The following is an 11,365-nucleotide window of genomic DNA, read 5'->3' on the forward strand; positions in this document are numbered from 1 at the left end:
CTGAGGCTCTAAACTACAGAATGAGCTTGTCAGAACAGGGATTTGAACCCACGCCTCCATCAGGAGACCAGAACACCCTGCACAGGGAAGCAGGAAGACTTGAGCCTGGCACCTTACACCACTCGGCCATTCTGACAACTGAAAGCAAACTTGGGAAGATCTCCACCTGTGCAGTACAGGTGGTGTTGGGAGGGGGTGGGTGCACTACCTTTAACCGTCCTCTCCTGACAAACCTAGTTGGAGTGCAAGTTGGCGTTAATCCAGCACGACCTCGGCATTTCAACTGCAAATATAAAATACAAGCAGGTAGATGAATTTTACCCAAGGATAATCCTTCCTGAATCTCATACAGCCATGACCCTGTCAGACAATCTTTTTATTAGAAAGAAGCCAGCACACGTCCAAAGGCCTCAGTTTCTGTAGTGTAGTGGTTATCACGTTCGCCTCACACGCGAAAGGTCCCTGGTTCGAAACCAGGCAGAAACAGTTCCTAGTTTTTACACTAGTTTTAATGTTCTGCCTCCTCTCGGTCTTCACCTGTCTCGGGACCGAGTAACATTCTAGAGCATATGCAGCTCTCCCTAATCCAAAGTGGTGAAGTGCCTATCATCACAGGCATTTTGCATTATTTCTTGCTAACCATCTCAATTCCTTAATATACAACTGTGGATGTTAAAGTGCTTTTTAAGATTTCAAGAAATATTTCAAATATTACACATGAAATAAAACATCGAACCCTAGTAACCAAACATGACGTAATAATGTGCGAAAGCTTATTAAGAAAGACAAGTAGAGACAAAACATACGTATCAGAGATAAGAGCTGAAAGAACCATGTCCTGCATCTCTGGCTTTCTCTGTCAGCATCAGGTTGAGATAGGAGGTAAGCAATCAGGACTTAAGCATAACACAGCCTCGACGATAACAGTGGGTGTGTTGATATCATTGCTGTGGTGCTCAAAGGACTATTTAATCGAGGTGATACTTAGGGTGCTAGAAAGCCAAGAAATCCGACATGACAGCAAAAGAAATAAAGTTTCTGGAAATGACATTTCAGAGAGACAGCATCCGCTGGGAAATCACCTGCTTCCGATCTCTGCTTCCTTCTCGGCTGATCCTGAGTTTACAGTTTATGTTGATTCATTCTCTTAGCCCTCCTGAAGTCAGCAACAGAAGAGACCATTGAAGAGTCATGGCTGCGCTGTGATATACACAGCTCTGCTCCTAAGTGAATACTCTTTTGAATGAGATGGATAAAATATATGGGGAACATAGAGAAGGCACTGGGTTAGTCAGGAAATGATGTGGAGAGAGTGGTAATAGCATTAGAGTATAGCCTATTGATAACTGAGGTAAGTGTGAAAAGGCAGCTGGAGCTGCTAAAGGTTAAGTTCACAGATAGCTGTGATGAGTCATGAGGCCATTGTCTATGTCAGACCCAGGGTGATGCTGTTAGTTTTGTTAATGAGCTCCAGTTCAGCAGTTACATCCTGGAGTGCTCCTTTGAAGTTTCTCTGTAGGAGAATAGCTACTTTAAGGTCAGATAGAGAATGTCCTGCAAGGTTGAAATGTTCTGATACTGGTTTCTGAATGTTGCCATTTCTCATGACAGATTTATGTCCATTTATTCTTTTCCTTATAGATTGACTTGTTTGTCCTAGGTAGACATCAGAGTGACAAGGCATGTATCACCTTGGAGGAAGAGCAGTGAAAGGGGCCGGATGTTGCAGCTGATGTTGTTGGCTCCTGTGATGGTGTTGTCTGGCTTAATCTGTGGACAGAATTGGCATGTGGGTTTCTGGCAGGGTCTGGTACCTAAGTTGGTGTCATTGTTGTACAATTCACGGTTGCTGGTGAGTATCTGCTTGAGATTGGGGATCAGGATACTGTCCTTAATTGACCATTGGTGTGACCCAGCTTGTCATGTCTGCTTTTTCAATTAGAACCTAAAATGTATTGAAAAATAAGCCCGAGGCTCTAAACTACAGAATGAGCTTGTCAGAACAGGGATTTGAACCCACGCCTCCATCAGGAGACCAGAACACCCTGCACAGGGAAGCAGGAAGACTTGAGCCTGGCACCTTACACCACTCGGCCATTCTGACAACTGAAAGCAAACTTGGGAAGATCTCCACCTGTGCAGTACAGGTGGTGTTGGGAGGGGGTGGGTGCACTACCTTTAACCGTCCTCTCCTGACAAACCTGGTTGGAGTGCAAGTTGGCGTTAATCCAGCACGACCTCGGCATTTCAACTGCAAATATAAAATACAAGCAGGTAGATGAATTTTACCCAAGGATAATCCTTCCTGAATCTCATACAGCCATGACCCTGTCAGACAATCTTTTTATTAGAAAGAAGCCAGCACACATCCAAAGGCTTCAGTTTCTGTAGTGTAGTGGTTATCACGTTCGCCTCACACGCGAAAGGTCCCTGGTTCGAAACCAGGCAGAAACAGTTCCTAGTTTTTACACTAGTTTTAATGTTCTGCCTCCTCACGGTCTTCACCTGCGTCCGGACAGACATGCCGAGTAACATTCTAGAGCATATGCAGCTCTCCCTAATCCAAAGTGGTGAAGTGCCTATCATCACAGGCATTTTGCATTATTTCTTGCTAACCATCTCAATTCCTTAATATACAACTGTGGATGTTAAAGTGCTTTTTAAGATTTCAAGAAATATTTCAAATATTACACATGAAATAAAACATCGAACCCTAGTAACCAAACATGACGTAATAATGTGCGAAAGCTTATTAAGAAAGACAAGTAGAGACAAAACATACGTATCAGAGATAAGAGCTGAAAGAACCACGTCCTGCATCTCTGGCACCTATCTGTCACCATCAGGTTGAGATAGGAGGTAAGCAATCAGGACTTAAGCATAACACAGCCTCGACGATAACAGTGGGTGTGTTGATATCATTGCTGTGGTGCTCAAAGGACTATTTAATCGAGGTGATACTTAGGGTGCTAGAAAGCCAAGAAATCCGACATGACAGCAAAAGAAATAAAGTTTCTGGAAATGACATTTCAGAGAGACAGCATCCGCTGGGAAATCACCTGCTTCTGATCTCTGCTTCCTTCTCGGCTGATCCTGAGTTTACAGTTTATGTTGATTCATTCTCTTAGCCCTCCTGAAGTCAGCAACAGAAGAGACCATTGAAGAGTCATGGCTGCGCTGTGATATACACAGCTCTGCTCCTAAGTGAATACTCTTTTGAATGAGATGGATAAAATATATGGGGAACAGAGAGAAAGCACTGGGTTAGTCAGGAAATGATGTGGAGAGAGTGGTAATAGCATTAGAGTATAGCCTATTGATAACTGAGGTAAGTGTGAAAAGGCAGCTGGAGCTGCTAAAGGTTAAGTTCACAGATAGCTGTGATGAGTCATGAGGCCATTGTCTATGTCAGACCCAGGGTGATGCTGTTAGTTTTGTTAATGAGCTCCAGTTCAGCAGTTACATCCTGGAGTGCTCCTTTGAAGTTTCTCTGTAGGAGAATAGCTACTTTAAGGTCAGATAGAGAATGTCCTGCAAGGTTGAAATGTTCTGATACTGGTTTCTGAATGTTGCCATTTCTCATGACAGATTTATGTCCATTTATTCTTTTCCTTATAGAAGGACTTGTTTGTCCTAGGTAGACATCAGAGCGACAAGGCATGTATCACCTTGGAGGAAGAGCAGTGAAAGGGGCCGGATGTTGCAGCTGATGTTGTTGGCTCCTGTGATGGTGTTGTCTGGCTTAATCTGTGGACAGAATTGGCATGTGGGTTTCTGGCAGGGTCTGGTACCTAAGTTGGTGTCATTGTTGTACAATTCACGGTTGCTGGTGAGTATCTGCTTGAGATTGGGGATCAGGATACTGTCCTTAATTGACCATTGGTGTGACCCAGCTTGTCATGTCTGCTTTTTCAATTAGAACCTAAAATGTATTGAAAAAATAAGCCTGAGGCTCTGAACTACAGAATGAGCTTATCAGAACAGGGATTTGAACCCACGCCTCCATCAGGAGACCAGAACACCCTGCACAGGGAAGCAGGAAGACTTGAGCCTGGCACCTTACACCACTCGGCCATTCTGACAACTGAAAGCAAACTTGGGAAGATCTCCACCTGTGCAGTACAGGTGGTGTTGGGAGGGGGTGGGTGCACTACCTTTAACCGTCCTCTCCTGACAAACCTAGTTGGAGTGCAAGTTGGCGTTAATCCAGCACGACCTCGGCATTTCAACTGCAAATATAAAATACAAGCAGGTAGATGAATTTTACCCAAGGATAATCCTTCCTGAATCTCATACAGCCATGACCCTGTCAGACAATCTTTTTATTAGAAAGACGCCAGCACACGTCCAAAGGCCTCAGTTTCTGTAGTGTAGTGGTTATCACGTTCGCCTCACACGCGAAAGGTCCCTGGTTCGAAACCAGGCAGAAACAGTTCCTAGTTTTTACACTAGTTTTAATGTTCTGCCTCCTCACGGTCTTCACCTGCGTCCGGACAGACATGCCGAGTAACATTCTAGAGCATATGCAGCTCTCCCTAATCCAAAGTGGTGAAGTGCCTATCATCACAGGCATTTTGCATTATTTCTTGCTAACCATCTCAATTCCTTAATATACAACTGTGGATGTTAAAGTGCTTTTTAAGATTTCAAGAAATATTTCAAATATTACACATGAAATAAAACATCGAACCCTAGTAACCAAACATGACGTAATAATGTGCGAAAGCTTATTAAGAAAGACAAGTAGAGACAAAACATACGTATCAGAGATAAGAGCTGAAAGAACCACGTCCTGCATCTCTGGCACCTATCTGTCACCATCAGGTTGAGATAGGAGGTAAGCAATCAGGACTTAAGCATAACACAGCCTCGACGATAACAGTGGGTGTGTTGATATCATTGCTGTGGTGCTCAAAGGACTATTTAATCGAGGTGATACTTAGGGTGCTAGAAAGCCAAGAAATCCGACATGACAGCAAAAGAAATAAAGTTTCTGGAAATGACATTTCAGAGAGACAGCATCCGCTGGGAAATCACCTGCTTCCGATCTCTGCTTCCTTCTCGGCTGATCCTGAGTTTACAGTTTATGTTGATTCATTCTCTTAGCCCTCCTGAAGTCAGCAACAGAAGAGACCATTGAAGAGTCATGGCTGCGCTGTGATATACACAGCTCTGCTCCTAAGTGAATACTCTTTTGAATGAGATGGATAAAATATATGGGGAACATAGAGAAGGCACTGGGTTAGTCAGGAAATGATGTGGAGAGAGTGGTAATAGCATTAGAGTATAGCCTATTGATAACTGAGGTAAGTGTGAAAAGGCAGCTGGAGCTGCTAAAGGTTAAGTTCACAGATAGCTGTGATGAGTCATGAGGCCATTGTCTATGTCAGACCCAGGGTGATGCTGTTAGTTTTGTTAATGAGCTCCAGTTCAGCAGTTACATCCTGGAGTGCTCCTTTGAAGTTTCTCTGTAGGAGAATAGCTACTTTAAGGTCAGATAGAGAATGTCCTGCAAGGTTGAAATGTTCTGATACTGGTTTCTGAATGTTGCCATTTCTCATGACAGATTTATGTCCATTTATTCTTTTCCTTATAGAAGGACTTGTTTGTCCTAGGTAGACATCAGAGCGACAAGGCATGTATCACCTTGGAGGAAGAGCAGTGAAAGGGGCCGGATGTTGCAGCTGATGTTGTTGGCTCCTGTGATGGTGTTGTCTGGCTTAATCTGTGGACAGAATTGGCATGTGGGTTTCTGGCAGGGTCTGGTACCTAAGTTGGTGTCATTGTTGTACAATTCACGGTTGCTGGTGAGTATCTGCTTGAGATTGGGGATCAGGATACTGTCCTTAATTGACCATTGGTGTGACCCAGCTTGTCATGTCTGCTTTTTCAATTAGAACCTAAAATGTATTGAAAAAATAAGCCTGAGGCTCTGAACTACAGAATGAGCTTGTCAGAACAGGGATTTGAACCCACGCCTCCATCAGGAGACCAGAACACCCTGCACAGGGAAGCAGGAAGACTTGAGCCTGGCACCTTACACCACTCGGCCATTCTGACAACTGAAAGCAAACTTGGGAAGATCTCCACCTGTGCAGTACAGGTGGTGTTGGGAGGGGGTGGGTGCACTACCTTTAACCGTCCTCTCCTGACAAACCTAGTTGGAGTGCAAGTTGGCGTTAATCCAGCACGACCTCGGCATTTCAACTGCAAATATAAAATACAAGCAGGTAGATGAATTTTACCCAAGGATAATCCTTCCTGAATCTCATACAGCCATGACCCTGTCAGACAATCTTTTTATTAGAAAGAAGCCAGCACACGTCCAAAGGCCTCAGTTTCTGTAGTGTAGTGGTTATCACGTTCGCCTCACACGCGAAAGGTCCCTGGTTCGAAACCAGGCAGAAACAGTTCCTAGTTTTTACACTAGTTTTAATGTTCTGCCTCCTCACGGTCTTCACCTGTGTCCGGACAGACATGCCGAGTAACATTCTAGAGCATATGCAGCTCTCCCTAATCCAAAGTGGTGAAGTGCCTATCATCACAGGCATTTTGCATTATTTCTTGCTAACCATCTCAATTCCTTAATATACAACTGTGGATGTTAAAGTGCTTTTTAAGATTTCAAGAAATATTTCAAATATTACACATGAAATAAAACATCGAACCCTAGTAACCAAACATGACGTAATAATGTGCGAAAGCTTATTAAGAAAGACAAGTAGAGACAAAACATACGTATCAGAGATAAGAGCTGAAAGAACCACGTCCTGCATCTCTGGCACCTATCTGTCACCATCAGGTTGAGATAGGAGGTAAGCAATCAGGACTTAAGCATAACACAGCCTCGACGATAACAGTGGGTGTGTTGATATCATTGCTGTGGTGCTCAAAGGACTATTTAATCGAGGTGATACTTAGGGTGCTAGAAAGCCAAGAAATCCGACATGACAGCAAAAGAAATAAAGTTTCTGGAAATGACATTTCAGAGAGACAGCATCCGCTGGGAAATCACCTGCTTCCGATCTCTGCTTCCTTCTCGGCTGATCCTGAGTTTACAGTTTATGTTGATTCATTCTCTTAGCCCTCCTGAAGTCAGCAACAGAAGAGACCATTGAAGAGTCATGGCTGCGCTGTGATATACACAGCTCTGCTCCTAAGTGAATACTCTTTTGAATGAGATGGATAAAATATATGGGGAACATAGAGAAGGCACTGGGTTAGTCAGGAAATGATGTGGAGAGAGTGGTAATAGCATTAGAGTATAGCCTATTGATAACTGAGGTAAGTGTGAAAAGGCAGCTGGAGCTGCTAAAGGTTAAGTTCACAGATAGCTGTGATGAGTCATGAGGCCATTGTCTATGTCAGACCCAGGGTGATGCTGTTAGTTTTGTTAATGAGCTCCAGTTCAGCAGTTACATCCTGGAGTGCTCCTTTGAAGTTTCTCTGTAGGAGAATAGCTACTTTAAGGTCAGATAGAGAATGTCCTGCAAGGTTGAAATGTTCTGATACTGGTTTCTGAATGTTGCCATTTCTCATGACAGATTTATGTCCATTTATTCTTTTCCTTATAGAAGGACTTGTTTGTCCTAGGTAGACATCAGAGTGACAAGGCATGTATCACCTTGGAGGAAGAGCAGTGAAAGGGGCCGGATGTTGCAGCTGATGTTGTTGGCTCCTGTGATGGTGTTGTCTGGCTTAATCTGTGGACAGAATTGGCATGTGGGTTTCTGGCAGGGTCTGGTACCTAAGTTGGTGTCATTGTTGTACAATTCACGGTTGCTGGTGAGTATCTGCTTGAGATTGGGGATCAGGATACTGTCCTTAATTGACCATTGGTGTGACCCAGCTTGTCATGTCTGCTTTTTCAATTAGAACCTAAAATGTATTGAAAAAATAAGCCTGAGGCTCTGAACTACAGAATGAGCTTATCAGAACAGGGATTTGAACCCACGCCTCCATCAGGAGACCAGAACACCCTGCACAGGGAAGCAGGAAGACTTGAGCCTGGCACCTTACACCACTCGGCCATTCTGACAAGTGAAAGCAAACTTGGGAAGATCTCCACCTGTGCAGTACAGGTGGTGTTGGGAGGGGGTGGGTGCACTACCTTTAACCGTCCTCTCCTGACAAACCTAGTTGGAGTGCAAGTTGGCGTTAATCCAGCACGACCTCGGCATTTCAACTGCAAATATAAAATACAAGCAGGTAGATGAATTTTACCCAAGGATAATCCTTCCTGAATCTCATACAGCCATGACCCTGTCAGACAATCTTTTTATTAGAAAGAAGCCAGCACACGTCCAAAGGCCTCAGTTTCTGTAGTGTAGTGGTTATCACGTTCGCCTCACACGCGAAAGGTCCCTGGTTCGAAACCAGGCAGAAACAGTTCCTAGTTTTTACACTAGTTTTAATGTTCTGCCTCCTCACGGTCTTCACCTGCGTCCGGACAGACATGCCGAGTAACATTCTAGAGCATATGCAGCTCTCCCTAATCCAAAGTGGTGAAGTGCCTATCATCACAGGCATTTTGCATTATTTCTTGCTAACCATCTCAATTCCTTAATATACAACTGTGGATGTTAAAGTGCTTTTTAAGATTTCAAGAAATATTTCAAATATTACACATGAAATAAAACATCGAACCCTAGTAACCAAACATGACGTAATAATGTGCGAAAGCTTATTAAGAAAGACAAGTAGAGACAAAACATACGTATCAGAGATAAGAGCTGAAAGAACCACGTCCTGCATCTCTGGCACCTATCTGTCACCATCAGGTTGAGATAGGAGGTAAGCAATCAGGACTTAAGCATAACACAGCCTCGACGATAACAGTGGGTGTGTTGATATCATTGCTGTGGTGCTCAAAGGACTATTTAATCGAGGTGATACTTAGGGTGCTAGAAAGCCAAGAAATCCAACATGACAGCAAAAGAAATAAAGTTTCTGGAAATGACATTTCAGAGAGACAGCATCCGCTGGGAAATCACCTGCTTCCGATCTCTGCTTCCTTCTCGGCTGATCCTGAGTTTACAGTTTATGTTGATTCATTCTCTTAGCCCTCCTGAAGTCAGCAACAGAAGAGACCATTGAAGAGTCATGGCTGCGCTGTGATATACACAGCTCTGCTCCTAAGTGAATACTCTTTTGAATGAGATGGATAAAATATATGGGGAACATAGAGAAGGCACTGGGTTAGTCAGGAAATGATGTGGAGAGAGTGGTAATAGCATTAGAGTAGAGCCTATTGATAACCCAGGTAAGTGTGAAAAGGCAGCTGGAGCTGCTAAAGGTTAAGTTCACAGATAGCTGTGATGAGTCATGAGGCCATTGTCTATGTCAGAGCCAGTGTGATGCTGTTAGTTTTGTTAATGAGCTCCAGTTCAGCAGTTACATCCTGGAGTGCTCCTTTGAAGTTTCTCTGTAGGAGAATAGCTACTTTAAGGTCAGATAGAGAATGTCCTGCAAGGTTGAAATGTTCTGATACTGGTTTCTGAATGTTGCCATTTCTCATGACAGATTTATGTCCATTTATTCTTTTCCTTATAGATTGACTTGTTTGTCCTAGGTAGACATCAGAGTGACAAGGCATGTATCACCTTGGAGGAAGAGCAGTGAAAGGGGCCGGATGTTGCAGCTGATGTTGTTGGCTTCTGTGATGGTGTTGTCTGGCTTAATCTGTGGACAGAATTGGCATGTGGGTTTCTGGCAGGGTCTGGTACCTAAGTTGGTGTCATTGTTGTACAATTCACGGTTGCTGGTGAGTATCTGCTTGAGATTGGGGATCAGGATACTGTCCTTAATTGACCATTGGTGTGACCCAGCTTGTCATGTCTGCTTTTTCAATTAGAACCTAAAATGTATTGGAAAAATAAGCCTGAGGCTCTAAACTACAGAATGAGCTTGTCAGAACAGGGATTTGAACCCACACCTCCACCAGGAGACCAGAACACCCTGCACAGGGAAGCAGGAAGACTTGAGCCTGGCACCTTACACCACTCGGCCATTCTGACAACTGAAAGCAAACTTGGGAAGATCTCCACCTGTGCAGTACAGGTGGTGTTGGGAGGGGGTGGGTGCACTACCTTTAACCGTCCTCTCCTGACAAACCTAGTTGGAGTGCAAGTTGGCGTTAATCCAGCACGACCTCGGCATTTCAACTGCAAATATAAAATACAAGCAGGTAGATGAATTTTACCCAAGGATAATCCTTCCTGAATCTCATACAGCCATGACCCTGTCAGACAATCTTTTTATTAGAAAGACGCCAGCACACATCCAAAGGCCTCAGTTTCTGTAGTGTAGTGGTTATCACGTTCGCCTCACACGTGAAAGGTCCCTGGTTCGAAACCAGGCAGAAACAGTTCCTAGTTTTTACACTAGTTTTAATGTTCTGCCTCCTCACGGTCTTCACCTGTGTCCGGACAGACATGCCGAGTAACATTCTAGAGCATATGCAGCTCTCCCTAATCCAAAGTGGTGACGTGCCTATCATCACAGGCATTTTGCATTATTTCTTGCTAACCATCTCAATTCCTTAATATACAACTGTGGATGTTAAAGTGCTTTTTAAGATTTCAAGAAATATTTCAAATATTACACATGAAATAAAACATCGAACCCTAGTAACCAAACATGACGTAATAATGTGCGAAAGCTTATTAAGAAAGACAAGTAGAGACAAAACATACGTATCAGAGATAAGAGCTGAAAGAACCACGTCCTGCATCTCTGGCACCTATCTGTCACCATCAGGTTGAGATAGGAGGTAAGCAATCAGGACTTCAGCATAACACAGCCTCCACAATAACAGTGGGTGTGTTGATCTCATTGCTGTGGTGCTCAAAGGACTATTTAATCGAGGTGATACTTAGGGTGCTAGAAAGCCAAGAAATCCGACATGACAGTAAAAGAAATAAAGTTTCTGGAAATGACATTTCAGAGAGACAGCATCCGCTGGGAAATCACCTGCTTCCGATCTCTGCTTCCTTCTCGGCTGATCCTGAGTTTACAGTTTATGTTGATTCATTCTCTTAGCCCTCCTGAAGTCAGCAACAGAAGAGACCATTGAAGAGTCATGGCTGCGCTGTGATATACACAGCTCTGCTCCTAAGTGAATACTCTTTTGAATGAGATGGATAAAATATATGGGGAACATAGAGAAGGCACTGGGTTAGTCAGGAAATGATGTGGAGAGAGTGGTAATAGCATTAGAGTATAGCCTATTGATAACTGAGGTAAGTGTGAAAAGGCAGCTGGAGCTGCTAAAGGTTAAGTTCACAGATAGCTGTGATGAGTCATGAGGCCATTGTCTATGTCAGACCCAGGGTGATGCTGTTAGTTTTGTTAATGAGCTCCAGTT

At 43.6% G+C, this 11,365-nt stretch overlaps 6 non-coding genes across 6 annotated transcripts; all 6 read left to right on the top strand.

Annotated features, from left to right (window-relative positions):
- The first annotated feature begins 413 nt into the window (after positions 1-413).
- TRNAV-CAC lies at positions 414-486 on the top strand. The gene has a single exon. It is a non-coding gene; the product is annotated as a tRNA-Val (tRNA).
- Positions 487-2,381: 1,895 nt separating this feature from the next.
- On the top strand, positions 2,382-2,454 carry TRNAV-CAC. The gene has a single exon. It is a non-coding gene; the product is annotated as a tRNA-Val (tRNA).
- Positions 2,455-4,359: 1,905 nt separating this feature from the next.
- TRNAV-CAC lies at positions 4,360-4,432 on the top strand. Its single transcript has one exon. It is a non-coding gene; the product is annotated as a tRNA-Val (tRNA).
- Positions 4,433-6,337: 1,905 nt separating this feature from the next.
- On the top strand, positions 6,338-6,410 carry TRNAV-CAC. The gene has a single exon. It is a non-coding gene; the product is annotated as a tRNA-Val (tRNA).
- A 1,905-nt stretch (positions 6,411-8,315) lies between these two features.
- Positions 8,316-8,388, top strand: TRNAV-CAC. The gene has a single exon. It is a non-coding gene; the product is annotated as a tRNA-Val (tRNA).
- A 1,905-nt stretch (positions 8,389-10,293) lies between these two features.
- Positions 10,294-10,366, top strand: TRNAV-CAC. Its single transcript has one exon. It is a non-coding gene; the product is annotated as a tRNA-Val (tRNA).
- Positions 10,367-11,365: the final 999 nt, after the last annotated feature.

Source organism: Rhinatrema bivittatum, unplaced genomic scaffold, assembly GCF_901001135.1.
Source record: "Rhinatrema bivittatum unplaced genomic scaffold, aRhiBiv1.1, whole genome shotgun sequence".
Taxonomy (NCBI): domain Eukaryota; kingdom Metazoa; phylum Chordata; class Amphibia; order Gymnophiona; family Rhinatrematidae; genus Rhinatrema; species Rhinatrema bivittatum.